General features: G+C 43.7%; 1 protein-coding gene across 6 annotated transcripts in view; it reads left to right on the top strand.

Moving 5' to 3' along the window:
• GLI2 (GLI family zinc finger 2) overlaps window positions 1-18,958 on the top strand; it is a 186,551-nt gene that overhangs the window by 27,786 nt on the left and 139,807 nt on the right. The window contains exon 1 of one of the 6 annotated variants that reach the window (XM_048072190.2): window positions 2,460-2,546. The exons of 4 other annotated variants lie outside the window; for them this stretch is intronic. The gene's annotated coding sequence lies outside the window, so the exon portion shown is untranslated. Of the gene's footprint in view, window positions 1-2,459; window positions 2,547-18,958 lie in introns of those variants that run through there. One more of the 6 variants, XM_048072195.2, reaches the window with a different exon arrangement.

Genomic DNA, 18,958 nt, shown 5'->3' with positions numbered 1-18,958 from the left:
GGTTTTAGGTGTAACATTTTAAAGAGTAATCTTTCAAGCCTCGGGGTAATAGTACCCATTGAGCCCTGCTAGTAGGTGTTCTACTGGGGTTAATTCTGGAAAAAACAAACAAACAAAACTCTTACTCATTTTTTTTCCAAGTGAAACAGTAAGAAAGCTTGTCAGTTCATTTTCTCATCTTTATCCCTTATGGCCAGCTGTATGTGCAGACTCTATTTTTGTTTTCCCTGTCTCTCTGCAAGTGCTAATGTTTGTTTTCTGTTTTTGTTTTGTCCCGCAGTCCAGTACTCTGAGCCTGTGTGCTCTGTGTCAAGCGTTAGATTGTTTTTCTATTAATCACATGTTCCTCCTGGCTGTAGCTCTCACCGGCTGGCTGCTGCCACCAAGTTTTGTATATATCGTGTGTGGTGTAGCACTGGGAGTGTGTGACTCCAAACTGCAACCCCTTTCCGACTGGAGTGCTCTATGGGAATGCTGTGACTGCAGCCAGTGCAGCAACTACGTAGGCTTCTTGATATATCCTCCAGCTTTCTCTTCCACGTTCATCCTGTGTTACAGGAGCTTACTATGCTCCAGGGTTAGAAGGAGCCATGTCTAAAGGCAGGACCTTGAGCAAGTTCTTTACCGAAGCGCTTGGAACTTTTTCTGATGTTGTAGGAACCAGAAAAGCATGGCCATGAATTCAGCTCATGGGGTTGTGGTGGAGACAAAGTCCTTCCACTGAGATTGATGGCAGCCGCCCTGTAAGAGAGATGTAGCTCAAGGCTAGATGGACTGTGGATCTCATGGTCCTATGTCACCCTGTAAGTTGTTCCTGTATCTTGTAGGATCAGGAACGGGTGCTGCTTCTTTCCAGAGACTAAAACCCCTCATCTGAGAAGCACTTCGTGGACAAAGCTCGAGCTGTGCAGAGAAGACTATTAATGAAATAAAACAGCTTCATGAGAAGCAACACTTTGTGCTTTGTCCTCAAAGGAATCGGTCTTTCGTGAAAGACTTCGTGTTCCTTGGATTTATTTATTTATTTTTCCATTGAATGAGCAAGATTGTTTAAAAAGGGTGGTGGGGAAGGTCACTGGGGAAAAGCCCCCTCCCATACTCACTCATCAATTCTTACGGCATTAAAAAAATTAATTTAAATTGCCACTTTCCTCAAAATGAAGTGTAAAGCTTTCATAGTTCTGTTGTTTAATTTCCCAACTGGATATGAAATTAAGGAAATTGTAATTGTTTGACCTCTCACATCAGGGAGTCTAGGTATTTTTTCTTCTGTTTCACAGGAGTACATCTATATGAGAATAATGGCTTCCCCAGAGGCTCCACTTCTTGTAAAATACAGTCTAATGAATTAAAATATCTCTCTCTTTTTTTTTTTGGTGCTTTTGCATGCTGTGACCTGCCTTGGGTTTGAGTTCAGGATGGTTTCCACTGAACTGTCTGAAGGCTCGCAGCACACTGCCTCCTGGTGAATTGTTCTTCCTGAAGTTTGTCCATTGATTAAATCCTCTGGATTTGGTCGGTCATCTTTCTTACGTAGTTCACTGCTTTTTCCTCACTAAGCATTGCTAATGTGTCTTCCATAAACTTGAAGCTTTTTGAGCTTTGATCCAGGAACCTTTCCAAATTCAGCAAAACCAACCAAAGACTTTTTTTTTCCCTTTTTCTTTGTGTCCTTTGTTACTGAAGAGGGCTGCAAATATTTAATACTATTTAAAGCCAGACAAAAAAAAAAACCTCTCTTTTGGTGATTTCTCCAAAACACCAGTTGATTATTGTTGGCAAGGACATCACACTGGAAAGGACTAGCTGTTCTGCGTGGTTTTGAGGCCAGAATACTGCTGGGATCATTCCTGGTGGCCGGGTGGAGCTGGCTGGGTACCTGCCCAGGAGCCACGGGGTCCCCACACAGCAGATGGACCTCTCCTGAGGAGGGGAAATAGGTTGACACCGAAGAACAAAGCTCCTCTCCACCACGGGGTGAAAAAAAACACACTGAATGTCACCAAGGAAGCAGCAAATGCTGGTCTTGAGATCTCTGTGTGTCTGACCAGCTGCGTACGTAGTTTTTCAGGGACCTAATGTACTGCCTCGGAGAACAGCTAGGCAGGTCACGGTGTGGGGCAAAGATGCATTTATTTTGAGGGCTCTTGCGGAGGACTTTTTGTCCTGAAGTCACCACTTGGAGAGATTTCTCATGTGGCAGGAATGGGGAATGAGCAGACTTGCTACCAGGGTAAGGATGTTTTGCTCTCGAGGAGAAAAAATGAGTGAACATCAGCCTCGCTGAGATGTTTAGCTCTCAGTGATTGTAGCAATGAGTTCACCTGGATCTCGCTTAGCCCTCGTTTCCCTAATGGGCCACACAGGTGGCCTCGTGCACACCCATAGCAGGTGGTGAAACAGCTCAGCTTGCACCATGGGAAGAAATTGTCGGGAGAGGACGGTTGGAAGGGTTTTATGGGAGCTCCTGGCAGGGAGAAGTGACTTTTTGGAAGCTTGTGTCTAGGCCTGCTGAGAAGTTGGGACCTGCTCTGCAGCATCTCCAGGTACTGGAAGCTCTGGCTTGTGTAGGTTCTTGGGTTGCTTGGGTTTTTAATCTGTAAAAATCCTCCTGCTTCTTCCCCTCTCCCTCCAATCCCCATCGCTCTGAGAGGCGGGTGAAGCCTCCCAGCTTGCCCCAGAGGAAAGCAGAGACCTGGCCGTGCTTCAGGGCACCCCAAACCACAGCAGGCAGAGGCAGCCCCCGGCCGTGGTGGTGCACGAGCTGCTGCAGCTCTGCTGGTGCTGGGCAGGCAGCTGGGCAGCAGCCCCGGCCAGCTCGCTGGCAGCGCGGCGCCGGCACCGCGAAGAATCGCCCCCTTTGTATTTCGCCGTCCAGACCTAACATACTGACATGGTCGGCATCAGATACAGTCGACACATGTTTAAGTGGTGTGGCTGGCTGCTTTGAACAAGTGGGAATGTGTTCTTGGACTGGTTCGCTCTCTGCATTTCTACAGAGTTTCCCACTGTCCATTTTCCATAGTTACTTACAGCGATTACGTGGAATCCAGGGCTGCAGCGGCTGCGTGCACAGCCTCTAAACCCACACCTGTGGCTTTTTTGTGTCGCGTATAATTCATTACTGAGTGACGCTTCCTGCCTTGTCATCTTTGGTCCTCGATGAATGAACTGTGTAGCCAAATCAGCTTAGCGCCGAACTAAAGAGGCGGTTTGCGTTCAGCTGTGGATCCTGCACGAGTCGTGCAGAAACTTATTTGTGTTGGTATGGCTGGGTGCTCACGGGAGGCTCCGGCTCTTTTGATATCGGATCCACTCACAGCTTGCATGTCCTGCCTCAGCTTTATTTTCCCTTCCAGAGGCATAGATACTGCATGAATCACTGTGTCTTTGCAGAGGCTCCAATGTGCAAAGGTATTTGTGCTGAAACCTCACGAGGCTGTAATTAATCTGTAGACGAAAGGAAATGTTTTTGTGACAGCTAAATGAAGACCAAATAATGCGACGTGATGAAAGGTATGCTCAGCGGTCTGAAGTTTATATGCATTTAGCTTTATGGTGAGCTGGAAAACTTCTGAAACAAGAATTGCCTCAAGTCCCAGTTAATCTCAGACAAAAGTGTACAGAGGAAAACCTGCACATAATTATATATTAATAAGTAGAAAACTGAACAGAGATTTTTAAAAGTGACACCCTGTTATTCAGTGCATTTGAAAACATTCAGGAAGCTTATATATAAATTGTATATGAGTGCTGTACACAGAGAGGCACGTGCTTTCTGCATTAGATCTATCCGATCAGAGTACATTCCAGTGAAGGAGGCTGTCTCGTTTGGTTTTAGTTATGTTGAGATAGAAAACATCTGATAACCTTTAAAAAAAATATTGCAGACTTTTGTAAATTAGGCTTTTTTTTCCTTTTTTTTTTTTTCAGATTTAGATTGTTTTGCATAAGGGAAGAAGTTGCTGATCATCTTGTTTGAAACTTAACCATTTCTCCCCTGCGAGTTTTTTGGTTTTGTTTTGTGTAATGAAGGAAGTAATACTTCAAGTTCATGTTTCAGCTTGTTCATCATCAGTTGCACATTTTGATGCAAGTTCTCTCACATTAGTTCATGCGAAGCTGAGACTATTCTAGCAAAAGGACACAGTGGTAAGCCTGGCAGCTGCCATGTGCTTTGGTTTAGGAGGCCTTTGGAACAGCCACTTTAAAATTGGTCGATGCTGAACGTTTCAAGCAGTGACACGGGGTCCTTAGCTAATGGAATGATCTTCCAGAATGCCGAGACTTCTGAATTCCACTTGTGTAGAATCCCAGAACCCTAGAAATTGTGGGGGGAAGAGACCTACAGGGGGCTGCAGTCCAGCCTCCATCCCCAGTGGGGCTTGTCATCAACACCACGTTGAGTTGGCCATGGCTTGTCTAGTAGAGTCTTGAAAAGCCCCGAGGATGAAGGTGCCACAGTCTCTTGGTGTGTCCTGTTCCAGCACTGCATGACACCCCTAGAGGAAAAGCTTTGGGAAGTCCAGCCTGAACTTCTCAAGCTGTTATCTGAAGCTCGTGCCCTGTGTCTTACCATCTGCCACTACCAGGAACAGTTTGGCTCCATCTGAGATACGACTGCCTTCAGGCAGCGATGGTCTGGTACTAGATCACATTAGCCACATCGTCACCAGATCATTAACTCTAGAGAAGTATAACACATTTACATCTGAGCACGTGTCTCCTTATGCTCTCACATTAAGTCATGTGTGCATGCTTATTTTCACTTTTAATCTAAGGCTTTGATATCCAAGCAGCAGATAGATTTGCCCGTGTTTATGCGAAAACCAGACCCTTTAAAAAAATGTTTAACCTCTTAATTTCATTATGGCTATATCATACCTATAACTTAGTGTTGTTACAGGACTGTGACAGTACTGTTATTGTTACTACAATTATCATCATCATCAGTATCTTTATCCTTAACATGAATGTACCATTTCAGCTTGCTATCCCTATTCTTGTCACCAGAAAGCTACACTTTCTGAGTGGGTAGAGTCACGTACTGGTAGAAGAGTGAGTTGGAGTCTGTTATGACTTTAGCATCATCAACAAAATGATCAAGTACTGTAAATTCACATTATAATTATGATGTCAGTCAGAAACAATATAACTTGATTTTCAGGTTGACAGAGAATGTCCCCTGGGAATTTGTAGGGAATATATTTGCCTCATTTGGAAACTGAATAAATCCTAAAATAAATATTTCGAGAATATATATGTAGTTCAAGCATGTATTTTCCAATTAGCAAAAGTTTTAAGGCCAGAACGTTTTTTGCTTCTGTTTTATTTAGTTACCATAAACGAACTCAGGATTCTGCACCATCTTTTGCCAATATAGTTTGCTTCCAACGCACCTACAAGCAATACTTGATTTTCTTTGTTTTTGTCTGAGATGTGAATTATTCATTCAAGTAAGCAAATTATAGATAACTTGAGTCTTGAGAAATGCATGATGGAGGAAAACCTCTCTGTTCAAAAGTGTAGTGAATTGGCTGTTGGACTTGAGAGACACTCTGGAGAACTTTGTACTGTGGGCATGAGAGATGGGTTGGGTACCCAACTCCTTCTGGCTATGTAATTTCTTTAAGGCATCTCACAACGACATCCAAAATCCTCTACGTTTGGATGATGGTGAAGTCATATTTTGTCTCTCTTGGGAGAGACTTCCAAAGTGATGTAGAAGAACATCTGCTTATCAATGCCAATTGGAGGGAGTTATTCCTCTTCAAAACACACTTTTGTACCTCTAGTTACTTGCAGCTTCGGGACTTTGTCTTCAAGGTCCTCCTGGTTCCTCTTTAAGGAAAGCCGCTCTCAGTCCTGCCCAGGCCTTTAGGGTTTCTCCAGGCTGACTTCAAGGAGGCACTGAAACCGAAGGGCACAGTAATGTGGAGAGCCGTGCTGTCCCTCATACCACAGTGGGTACATGAGCACATCTACGGTTGTATGAAGCAATACCTCTTCCAACAGCAGCCGGTTTTATTTCTGTTTGTACTCGTGCCTGGTACCAGTCAGCTGCTTTGTGAATAAGCAGCACCCACGGCATCTGAGCGCCCTGGCTGCCTAGCAGCATGCTTCTGTGGATTTGCTTTCTTACCTTCCTGCCTCTCTCCTCCCCTTCCCCCCGGTTTCTACTACACTTTCCCTTGTAGACGGCAATATAGGATCAGGCTGCTTCTCATTTCCATCACTTTTCCCTGCTGTGAGTGAATCTGTTGCAATTAAATTTTAATTGAGATGCACACTGCTTAAATAGACACAAGACAGCTACAGCTATTGCTAATTAATTTTCTTCCAAAATGACAACATTTAATAATTATATTCCATGTCACTTACATTATTTATACAAGTTTAACTCTGGGAATTTTTTTAAAGGCACGTCAGCTGTGAAAGTGCTTTATGGTGTTAATCTCCTGTAAGGCAATTGTGATTAACTTGAAAAGTGAAAGGATGTTTATGGTGCATTTAGTAAATTAGCATGTAGCTCTGCAAGTTTCAAGAGAGACTGAAACACTGAAACATTTGTATGAATGCGTAGTAGTATTTCTGGTTACACCATTTGAATCCAGAGAAGCCCTAATGATAATAATTTGTGCTCTAGTGTCATCTTTCATCTGAGGATCTCAAAATACTTCCAGCCGACGAACGAACGAGCTCGCGCTTTGTGACAGAGATTTCCCCACAGTTTCTCACTTCACCTTGCATAGCACAAAGAGATCATCCGCTGCCCCAGCATGGAAAATTCCTTGCCCTCTGCTCCTTTGCTTTAATAGTAGGCAATGAAAATGACCTTTTTGTATTTTAGTATGAAGAATCCATCACTGGTTGCTGTCAGACAGGGTGTTGGATGAGTGGGACCATTTGTCTGTTGCAGCGTGACAGTCCTTAGGCAGCGCTGTGACAATTTGGGGAGTCTGCCTGTATGAGAGAACATGTAACTGTCACATCATGGCGTGACTTGGTGTTGGTGGGGCAGCAGAATTGTCAACCTCTGAGCTTCAAATGTTCACCAGGCAGGTAGAAGCTTCTTGGGACAGCTGCAAGGCAGATTCTTCCAGCCTCTCCCACAGGGGTACGTAATGGAGAGGCTCCCTCTGCAGAACAAAGGAGCTGGATATCGAAGGTGAGATGCGTCAGCCTCTAGGGTTTACTGGCAGATCAGGGAGCTTCGGGAAGGTTTGGAGAATCAAAAAGCTTTTTTTTTTTCTCCACAGCGAGGGTCCTTTTTAAGGTGAAACTTAAAGCTGGAAGCTACGGTGGAGGGATTTTATGGGTCAGAGAAATAAATGTGGGAGGGAGGAACAGGTTAAGACTGTGATCCCTCTGAGGACCAAAGACCAATAAAAGTCAAAACTAGATGAGAAAAGTGACTGCAAGTTACCTGGCTGTGTGTATTTCCTCTGCTAGCATAGGGTAACTATTTTAAAAGCTCTGCGCCTTTCTGATTGTTGTTACCATGTACCACTGCAAAGTTAAGCTGCTGTGGGAACAGAGATCTGGAACAGTGTGTGTTTGCATTTATTAGGGATGCTGGGGATTGGTATCGATACAGCAGAGCTGTATGGGATGGAGCAATCCCCTTCCAAGAAGGCACAACATATTGTGCTGAGAAGTGTTGCAGGGATGGCAAGAAAAGTACCTGGTGTGCTGCGATGGGCAGGGGAGGTGGGGGTGTTGTGGGCTGCACCGCCGAGCAATGGGAGTGTCTCGGACAAAGGAAATTTGACCAAATGTGTTAAATGGGTGTATAGTGAAACTCCCTTACTGGATATATGGGATTATCATATGCTATTCATCTCACATAAATCTAGGTGTCTTCTTGAAGCTAGTCATTTTAGTTCATTGTGTAGTGAATATATAGCAAAAAAGTACCTCCAGATCCATTTTACTCAATGTTAAGATGGATGTGAATGAAAGGCTGACTGGTTATCTGTCTATCCTTGTGTCCTATCATGAAAGTGAATTAAAAAAAACTCCTTGTTACTTTGCTTTATTTTTCCCTCAACTTTGCTGCTAGCAAAACAAACCCAGAAATATTTAGTTCTGTTTTATCATCTAGTTGTTTCTTGTGCACCGTTGTGTGGTGCCAGGGTTAGGGACTTCAAAATAAAAAACAGAACTCACCAAGATGCAGGTTCCTAAGTAATGGAAAGTTTTCAGGGCCTTTATTTTATTGCTTGTCTCAGTGGGTTGTAGCTTATTCTGTTCCTCTGCTGTGCAGGTAGCACAGTTAATTATATATGGATGGTTGTGCTTATCAGTAATACAGTCACGATTCTTGGCAAAGATGCAGAGTGTCAGGGGCACGGAGGGGTGGGACACTGGTGTGTGCAGTCCCCCGTCTCCCATGTCCTGGGAACCAAGCGCTGCTACATTGCACCTGACCAGACAGGAATCATTTAGTTCTGTAAAAATAGACCTCTTCCGCCGTGTGTTTTCCCTGGAGTTATTTAGACATGATGTTGTTTGCTTTGAGGTCTCGTACAAGCTGCAATTTGCATATGGTGCTGCAGTTACCGAGGGTTCGTTCCTTTGATTGCTGATTCTCACGGTCCTGAAATACGCCTTTAGCAGTCGAGGCAGTTTTGTAGCTGTAGGGGCTGCAACCAGGAAGGCCAGAAGCTGGTAGTCTTTTCTCCAAGACACACAGTATGAGTGGTCCTGCCCAGGTCCCAGCCAAAAGACAGGGCAGGGGCCACACGGCTTTGGGTCTGTTTCGTGTCACTGCACTGAGCAGTGCTAAAGGGAAGGCTTAAACATTAACGGATGTCCACAGCTACCAGTTCTTTGCTTTAAAAACCCCAGTGGCATGCAGTGATGAAAAGGCAACCCTATGCATCCTGCAGGTCCATTTCTCTGAAGGCATTTGTCTGGATGTATTAGCACAAATAAAGACTGATCTTCAGTTATAGGAGTGCTGAAGGAAGGTATCTAACTTTTTCTCAGTATGCTGCTAATGATTTGGGGATGGCCAACTGTATTTGTTCTCAAAAGATACATTTTCTCAGCTACTCTAATGAACATTTCATAAATTAGTAATAAATCTGAGTTTGCAGTGGAAATACTGGCTCCAAAATAGAAAGTGTGTTGAGCTGTCTCACTTTAACTCATGAAATGCTGAGAAAAGCCCAAGGGGACAAAGTGGTACCAAGCATTGGGTAGCTGTGGACATGGTTTAAAGACAAGAAGTCATTTGGGCCTCTATAGAGGGTGACATCTCCCCCCTCCTGTTCTGTAAAAAATTTCACTCAGATGAGTGACTAGAAACAGGAGATTACCTGTGTTTCATTTCTTCAGTAGATAAAAACCTAACTTGCTTTTCAGTCAAGTGCTAGGTTATGAGAGCAAATAGGATGAACACTTGTTTCAGTATTTTTAGTGTTTAGTTTTGAATGTTGAGGTTCCCTGACACTCTGTGTAATGCAGAGAGCAAGATGATATTAGAAATATATATCCTTTTAGGGAAGGACTGAGTTATGAGAAATTAGTTAGGAAAATAATTGTTCCCTCACTTGGGGAAAAATACAGTGCAACGAGAGTTAATTGAAGCACGCTAGTATTTCTCCTAAGATCAGAACAACGTGTCCTAACAGGTACACTCACTGGTTCATGATTTTCCAGGGGGATCGGATTCTCATCTTGGACACCCGTCATAGAGCAGAAGATGGTCAAAGTCAATAGTTTCATTGGTGAAAACAAGTATGAATGAGATTAGGAGCAGACGGATATCTCTGGTCCATCTGAGCAAAGTGACTCAAATGACACATATTTAGGCCCTGATTGAAGAAAGCGCGTATGCATTTGCTGAAGTCTCCCGGAAGCCAATGAGATTGAAAGCGTAGTGTGGTAGGCTTTGAAGGGCTTTGAAAGAGGAGACAATAGTCGAAGCAAAACAAAAGAGCAAGCCATCAAAGGATGTAAAGCAAAATGACAGGAACAAAGTGACAAGCTAGAAAAATGCTCTTTGCTCCCACATTCTGAATGGCTGTGAAATCAGCTTTGTACTCATTAGAGCCAATGTAAAGGAACTTGCTGTAAATGAAAATGAATGGCTTAGAGGCTGGTGTTTTGAGTTCAGACATGTAGGTGAGTGGCAGGAAGCACAAGGAAATGCCAAACTCCTGGAGCCATTGTGCAGGAGGAAGAAACAGGAGTCAGAGGTGGCCTAGAGGCAAAAAAATTACAGTGCGGTTGGAGGAAGCTGAGGACTGTCTCAGGTTGCAGACTTGAGTAACCAACAAGACGCTCTCCACTTCTGCAGAATTTGGCACCCTTTGCCACCTTCTGTCCGTGGCCAGGTTTCTGTGAGAAGCTATCAGAGAGGCAGGCTGACGTTTCCATGTGGGTGGAGGGAATCAGGTCTGAACTAGGTCGGTCTGAGTGAAATGTGGGAAAGATCTAGCGGAGAGAAATCCCAGAGGTAACCGGGTACAGAAGATTGCGTACAGCTTAGTTGTGAAGGGAAGAGGAAGATGGAATGAGAGTTACAGGCACAAGTGGGATTTCATTTTAAGAGAGGCAGACTGGGTTTCTGAGGAAAAAGAGCAGGAGGAAGAGAGGCAGGGCAAGGATAGTGGCTATGACGGTTGAGAAGATGGTTGTGGGGGAGTGAGGTAATTAGAGGGGAATAGCATATGAAACGCTAGGAGCAGGGAGGGTTTTGTAGATGGGAGGTTAAAGACTTATCTTGTTTTGGCTATTTTCTCTAGGAAGAATTCAACAAGGTAGGCAGAAAAAAGATTCAGAGATGGAAGATAATTATCATGTGCGTTAATATACAACAGAAATAATGTACAACAACTACAAGGGAAATAAGTAATAACTATTACTAGTAGTACTAAACAGCCTAGATATCAAACTTTGGTTAAGGTTTGTTTCATACTATATTTCTTTCTGTTATTATATATGTAAAAAGGCTCTGTCCTGAAAAATCTGTATTAATCCTTTATATTTTGTCTTAAATTAGATAGTATCAGGCAACAAGAGCAAAGGAGGAGGAAGTTACCTATAGGGTCTTCTCAGGCTAGCCTTAATGATTTCAGTCTTTTATTTAAGGAAACAGCAAAAAGCATCTTTTTTGTGTTGCCTAGTGGCCACAGCAGCCATTGTGCCTCAGAGTCTGGCATAGCATCTGAATAGCTAAGGGGTCATCCAACAAGAGTGAATGCAGTCTCCACTGCTCAGCCTCTAGCCTGATTACCACAAAACACTTATTTTGCTTGACTTGCTTTAGCTGCCCAGTTGCATGCACACAACGCGGTTCCTAAACCATTCCTCTAAGCTATAGCAACCTGCCAACATTTGCTGAAAGTTTACTGCTAGCCTGGGATTTGTTCCGGTGACTTTTGCGGACATGAGATGTGCTGGCATGTCAGCCCTGCTCGTTTTGTATGTGATACTACAGAGCAGCGGAGGATGAGGCTTCCCCACACTGGCGTTCTTCTGTAGGCTGTGGAGACACCACTGCTGGGGGGGAGAAGGTAGACTTTTCCCTTACCTCTTATAAGAAGAGAATTAAATCAATTATAATGTTATTTCTTTTTTTATTTTTTTTTTGATGCTAGCAGTTAAACACCAGACCAAGAAATGAAGTCAGTTGTTGTAGGCCACCAAGCAAAAATTTCAGGATATTCTCTTGGTGAACAGTTTTATATCTGTCTCAGTCATCAAAATACTTGTAGTGCAGTAGACATAACTGCATAGTAAAGGAATGTGTGCTCGGCAACATTGCCATTGGCAGGACATAAACACCTTAGACTTTATCAGCATTCTGGGAGATGTTTATTACTTGAGTCTTACTAAGTCCTTATCGCAGAAGAAAAAAATACAGAAATTGGAAGGTAGGTATTTTGCTTATCAGCAGAGACAGGCATGGTAAGATTCAACCATTATAAATGCAGATGTTTTGATCTGTGAAGGTATGACAAATCAACTATTTATAACAGAGATTCATAGGTGCGTAAGATCAAAGAGGATCGGGGTGTTCATTTAGTCTGACTTTTTCTATAATACCATCAGAAGACTTTCCTGTACTTAAGCCTATGCACGTCCAGTGATGGGTCTTAGACTACAGCAGGTCTTCTGGGAAAATTATATGAACAAAGCATCAGGTCAGCAGTGTTAGAGAGTCCATCACCAGCCCGAATGCAGTGCTTTTCTCTGTTGAAGCCAGGAGCCTTGTTTCTATCTGAATTTCTCTAGCTTTACCTCTAGCTTTAGTCCATGTAATTGGTATTAGGTAGCTGTAATTGGTTTAGCAGTAGGTTCTTGTAATGTCCCCTATCTCTGTATCAAAGAGCATCTATCATCAATTTACATGTATGTTAATATCACTGATCAAGTCATCCTGCAAGCATCGGTCTTTTAAGCTCACTTTCATTGTTGTGCATGGGTAGCACTGAAGTCTTTGTGATTTTCCTCCTTCTGCCTGAAGTATGGGTCCCAGAGCTGTGGGTCATGTTCCATTAATAGTTGATTCCGGGTGAGACAGAGAGACATTATAACCTCACAAATTTTGCTTGGACAAATACATATTGCTTTAGCTGCTTTGATACCAACAACCGCCGTGGAACTTGTCAGCCAGTGTTTGCCCACCATAAACTTCAAACTGTCTTCAGTCAGTGTTTCTCAAAGCACAGTCTTCATTTTAATCACTTTCTACATGTGTGGCCTTGTATGTGGTTGCTTTAAAATAGATGATCTTTGTATCTAGGCCATCTGGTGATAGAGAAGCAGGTCAGTGGTACAGAGCAATCATCTTTATTTACTGTGTCTGTAGTCATTTGTCATTGACAAACTTCATCACTCTGTATTTGTTTCCAGGCATTGATAGACAAAATGATTCTACCTCTCCATTCACATGAATTTTTCCACCAGATTCAGTAATACTGGTCAGGACTAATTGTTGTATTAAACGAGCTATTCCACTTCTTGTTTATTACTTGGATTCACAACATTAGAGTCTGCACAATTAAAGAATCTCTTCTCTTTGAGTCCCTTGGTACCTTGATTAATTTTAATCTTGACATCTTGATTTCTGGCTAAATGAGTGCTCATTTTCACCCTTGTCTTTTGTCATTAGCTTAATACCCTCCTGAATACTTTAGCCTGTCTCCTGAAAGACTTATTCCCTTCCACTGAAATAACAGCCAACCACGTTGTACGCTCACTTTTCTGTGTAGAAGACGGACCTGCTCTGCTGAAAATTGAGACACTGCCTCTTGTACTTAAATGATAATTTCTGGAATCACATAAGGCACTATAAGTTGTGTCGCAGCTCGTAGAAATAAGCGCTGTTCCATTCAGAGTATTCATTTCGTTTTCCCTTGTATGAAATTCCTTGCAAGGACTCTTGGTGGTTTTAAGATCTTTCTTCACCAATACGCTCGGTCTGCTTGCGGACTAGGCTGTGTTGCAGTTCATGGGTATGTCCCGTACAGGTCTGTTCTCTCCTGCTAGATTGATTGTCACTATTTCAACAGTTTGGGGGTTTGCAAATGCCCGCAATTGACTCCCAGTTACTTGTGAGCGTGAGGGCAGTCTGGATGACCTCCAGAGGTCCCTTCCAACCCCAAATACTCCATGATCCTGTCAGAAACTCTTATCCCAGTCCCATCTGGAGGAGTTTTCTCCATTCTCTGGTTTATGAACTGCCAACCATTTTATGTGGTCTGCATCCTGCCTTCAGCTGGCAACTGTAGTCTTATAAAGACAATATGTGTTTCTACCCAGCGTGGAATAGCAGCTTGTGTGGTGTATGCGTTCAGTAGAGGAAAATGAGCCAATTGAAGTGTTGCTTTTTTGTTTTTAATTACATCCTTGTTTCCTTCCCAGGCTTCTCTCTTCTACATACTTACACGTGTGCCTCTGGAGGGAAGATTCAATAGGCTGGTGAAGTGAACTGGAATGTTTAAAAATAAACTGAAATTTTGTAATGAAACGTTCTGAAAGAATCCAGTTGCTATAGGGATTTTTGCAAGGATGCAAACCTTTATCTTTCATTTCTCAAAATAGAGGTTTTACATTCCTTGAGCCAAATGAAGCTGTTCTTATCCAAGCTTTGGAGACTGTTCAATGTCATCTAGATGGACTAGTTACTACAAGACAGTATTACTCATCCCACCCGTACATAAAGCAAACCCATTAAGCTTCACTGCATGTGGTTTGTATTCAGGGTTTCATTCATGAGAGTTGAAAGTGCCCAAACTACTGCAGCACGGAAGTGAATCCCTGAGAAGATCTTCAGTCCCACCAGCCAACAAAACATTTCACTTCCACCGTTGCAAAAACTATTTCCAGTCTCTCTGATTTCAAGGCAGCTCCTTTTCTTTTGGCCAGGCCTCCTGCATCCATCTTAGCCCACTCTTTGGAACCTGCATGAACATCTCTGTTTGGAAGCAGAGTTTCTGTTCCACTTGTAATATCCACAATTTATTTTCTTTATATCTTTTACTCATAAACCTGCTGAAAAGTCAATAGGTTAATTATTACTGATACAGAATTAGAGTTTAATTTTGTTGTAAATAGTTTCAGTGCTCGTCCTCCAACCTGGCTTTAATATAATCCTTGTTCAGCTGCTACCCACCCTGGTAAAGCTGCCAGGCACCATAGACGGTTTATCTGACATGTAATTTGTTAACAGTTTCTGCTCTTGTTAGAGCATGAAGACTTGACCAAGTTCTTTCTGTTTGTTTTGCTTTTTTTCCTCTTTTTTTTTTTTATTCTCGTGGTTAAAGTATTTTTTGAGGGGGAAAACATCATACCCCCAAGAAGAAAATTCCATTACAGGAAATCAAAAATTTCTTTGGATTTTCATAAAAAACACATACTTAGACAACTCTTTTGCCAAAATTCTCTCTCCATAACAACAACACCAACAAAGCAAACAAAAGAAAAAGCAAGTGAAGATTCATGAACCAGTTCTAATGGTGACGCATCACTTTTGAGCAATTTTTGTTTACCTGGTGGCATCCTCCCATATTTCTGCAGCAAGTTAACACAAAGTCTGAATGCAGGAGTGTCTTGATTATCTTCTTTGACGGTTTTCGCATGTTGGAATTCGCATAATAAAACATTTCTCATGATAAGACACGTAGGACTGGCTTTGAAAAAGTACAAGCATGACTTTGTTTTCCTGACCCACCACAAAAGGCTCTTCCCTCCAGCCCCCACTCCTCCATCTTCTCAGCTCTTCCAAAGTGAGAAACAAAGATAACTTCTGAGAGAGAGAGGAAAGTCATGGACCCCAGCCTGCATGTCTCAGCATGGACCAGTGCCGAATCTGTGTCTGGCTTTGAGCTTTTATGTCTGCTTGTATGTTTTGATGATGTATTGTAATTGTTTTTAACCCAGCACCTGAAAGATAATTTCTGTTCAAGGCTCCAAGGTTGGCAACTTGAAAACCTACTTGAAGTGGGGAAATGATTCAAGTTTATCTGATACTTTATAAATTGGTCTTATTTGTAAGGAAGCGGCAACATTAAAGTGACATTAGTGTTCATGAAAAACACCAAATCAGCAGGCTAAACCCAAAGAAGGTTTGAGTTCCTTTCTTCAGTGCCACCTCCTATCCAGTAACCACAGCCCATAAAGTAAATGGTCTTTAGAAAGGGAAAGAACATTTATGTTTTAATTCTGTGGCCTGTCTGTTCGCATCTGGCACCCTGGAGCGTCCCTGGATAACCTGGCCTCTGGCTGTCATTCCTGAAAAGCACAAGGCTCCTGTAGGTCCTGTGCCACATCTGCCAGCCCCACACAGGACTTAGGGCGCTGGGTGCTGTTGTGCAGACACCTGCTTTGCACCCTTGCTGCCCAGGGACCACTTGGTGTTTGGTACCTTCTGGAAAGCCTCTGAAGAGCATCCAGCTGGCGAATGCTAGCTCTGGAGGAGGTAGCCAGACTCCTAAAGACCTTGCAGGTGGTGATAGTTTCTGACCACCCCCGGTAACTCCACTGGCCTTGTCTGATAGAAGTGGAAGGCTGTTGTGGTCGGTGCAAGGAGGGCAGCAGTTGGGGCTCTTTCTCAGGTGCATCTCAAAGTGTTTCCCATCATATGCCTGGCACCGTGGGAGGCAGTGAGTATATCCTTGCGTCTAAGTTACTCCAGCTCCTAAGGATGATGGAGCACACTGGAAGGCTGCATTCATCAGAGCTGTTTGCAGGGTATATTTCTTTCATAAGATACTCTTCTATTTCTTCGTTTTGCTTCCTTGCAAGTTATCTGAGTATTTTCTGCCTCCCTCCCCTCTGTGTTATGCCTTCCTTCCATGCTAGACACCATGCCATGACCTCCACTGCCCCAGCAGGGCTATGCGTATTCATCTCCTATGGTACCAGCTCTGTTCGTAGTCTTTCTTCTTTTCCATGCCACTCTTTTCTGTCTTTCTGCACATGATTTGCCTGCTTCGTGCCTGTCACTCATATTCTCAATATTCACTCATTATTCTTCAGTAAAGTCTTATCTGCTCTAGTCTCTAAGGTCATCATTCCTTCCCTTTATTCATGCTGCTTCTCTGTCTCCCATGCTCTTCTCCATCTTCAGGAACCCCCTACTCTTTCCACATCCAACCAGTCATCCGTGCAAACATCCCTTTCTCTCTCAAGCTTCCTTCCCATTGTGCATTTTTCCATACTTTGCCTCCTTTTTTTTTTTTTTTTTTTTCCCACCTCTCTGGGCAGAGTTGTGCCCGCTGGTGCCTGGAATATCCCCGGCTGTTCTGGAATTGATTGGAGGTGATATTCTGAGGTTATTGTGTTACAGAGAAATGCTGCCAAGCACCAGGCAGTCCCGGCTGCACTTTGACCCCTCACAGCAAGGCAAGAGAGGCTTCTTCCCCATGCTTTTGGTTTGTTGTTGCCATATGGAAAAGGCAGATGGTGTTGATCAGGAAGTTAATCTAGAAGCGTATCCGTTTCATGCCGTATGCGTAAGATTTGTTCATTAAACTTAGAACTCTAATTTAAAGCCAATTAACAGAGTGATTTGAAGAGACTTGTTGTTTTTGAAGTTCAAAAGAGATGCTAAGTCTCTGATTTCAGTCTTTGTACATTCCAGAGGCTGTATAACTATTGCAGTGTTGCCAACTCTCCTGGTGTTTGTTTTTTGTTGTTTTTTTTTGTCTCTTTTATTTTCTTTTTCCACTTTTTGGAGTGATAGTATTTTTGCCACGGGCTGGAACCATTTGGTGAAGCCTTATGAACCCCCAGGTTTCTGCCCAGTTTTAGCTTTATGTTTGGAGGAGGGTGGGCAGAACTTGTTTGTCCCTCTATCCCCTCTGCTGAAAGCCAGCACAGCTCCCTCCTTCCTCCCTTCGGCATCCCGGTATTGTTCCCTCTAAAAGTAGGAGCTGGGGAAGGAGGTAGAAAGAGAGAAGAAGCCCTGAGCTGCTCTGTGCCCTCGTAACACCACTTCTGTCAGCATGGGGTCATCTTTGCTTCCTGTCCTCCCTCCCCACAGCATCTCCCAGGAGGAGGTTGGGACTCCCCACAAAGCTTTGTCAAGCTTGGAAGGGGCATCAGGGGCCTCCAGGCAGGCAGCTATTGCTCTACGTGTGCACACCCCAGCATACAGCACTAATTTCCATGTGTTACCAACCCCCTGAGCTTGGCCCAAGGAGGCCATTCCTAATAAACGTCAAGATTGGAAACCTGGTGTCAGGAGGACCCCAAAAGTGGTTAGTTCTGCAGTAATATGTATGCTGTTTTTACCTGAGACTGATATTCCATAAACACTTGTAGATCCTTCAGCAACAGACGGCGTGTTTGGATAGTCCCGACGTTTAGTAGCGGCATGTGGACAGAGAAAACTTTCTTTCGTAATGTGAAGCTGTTGCTGATATAAAAGAAAACAGAGGGGTCAAGTTTTGCTCTGGTGTAGAGCCTATGACTTCACTGGGTTAACTGCTGCTACTTCTGTGTAACTGAGAACATAATTTGCCTCAAACCCTGGGAGACTGAAAAGGATCACAGCAGCCTCTGTATTAAGCCAGTGTTCAAAACAGTTGGCTCACGTTGAATTTCATAAGCAGATCGTGTATCCAGAAGATTTTAGCTGTATGACACTGTCCACTGCAAAAGAAGAGATGGCGGGAGCATCTCTTTGCTTGTACCAACTAAAATGGCACGGCACGCCAGGGAAAGCTGCCAGAAGCTGCGTTGCATCAGCGTGGGGGGCAGTGGGGCAGAACCTGTGGGTGCGTGAGGACAAACCTGGGCAGGACCCCACGAGGGCTGTCCCAGCTCCCATCGCCCACACCAGGAGCCGGCCGTGCCGTGGTGGACGTGGTGCTGCTGTCAGCAGCAGGCGCTCCCCGACCCTGTCCTCCAGTGGGTGCCAGTGAGGGTCACCCCAAAGCTGGTACTGAATATTTAGGGAGGGATGGCCAAGAGTGGTGATTCGTGTTTGACAGATCAGCCTGCTGGAGGAAATGTCTGCTTTCTGTTCCGTCCAGGGGAGGAGAAAGGGGTTTCCAGATGAAAGAGAAATCCTGAAGAAGAAAATGTCTTTTCAAGAAAAGGGTGTGCAGGTGGTATGTCTGATGAGTATCTGTTCATTCCCGAGGTTGCTGGCAGTCCTTTTCAGGCTGATGCCCTCCAAAAGACACAGGCATTTTGGGACGGCTCTTTTGACCATTCCTCAAGCACTTAGCAGGAGGGATTGTTTTATTAGGAAAGTTTATGGCTTCTTGTTTTCCCTCAAAGGCAAATGTGACTTTGTTGTTTTTAATTCTATTGGGATTTCTCCCTTTTAATATACAACGCAGCTGTTAAAATAGCTGGGGTTGTCTAGGGCAAATCATATAGCACTTTCCTTGTTCGGATCTCAGATGGCTGCCTTTTTAGTGTCGCTGCAGAATTATATTACAGGGCATATGAATAGTGCTGGTATTAGTGTCAAAATCAATTACCCAACCCT

This window comes from Anser cygnoides, chromosome 6 (assembly GCF_040182565.1).
Source record: "Anser cygnoides isolate HZ-2024a breed goose chromosome 6, Taihu_goose_T2T_genome, whole genome shotgun sequence".
In the NCBI taxonomy this organism is placed as follows: Eukaryota; Metazoa; Chordata; class Aves; order Anseriformes; family Anatidae; genus Anser; species Anser cygnoides.
Note: the sequence above shows the minus strand (reverse complement) of the source record. Positions and strands in the feature narration are given on the sequence as shown.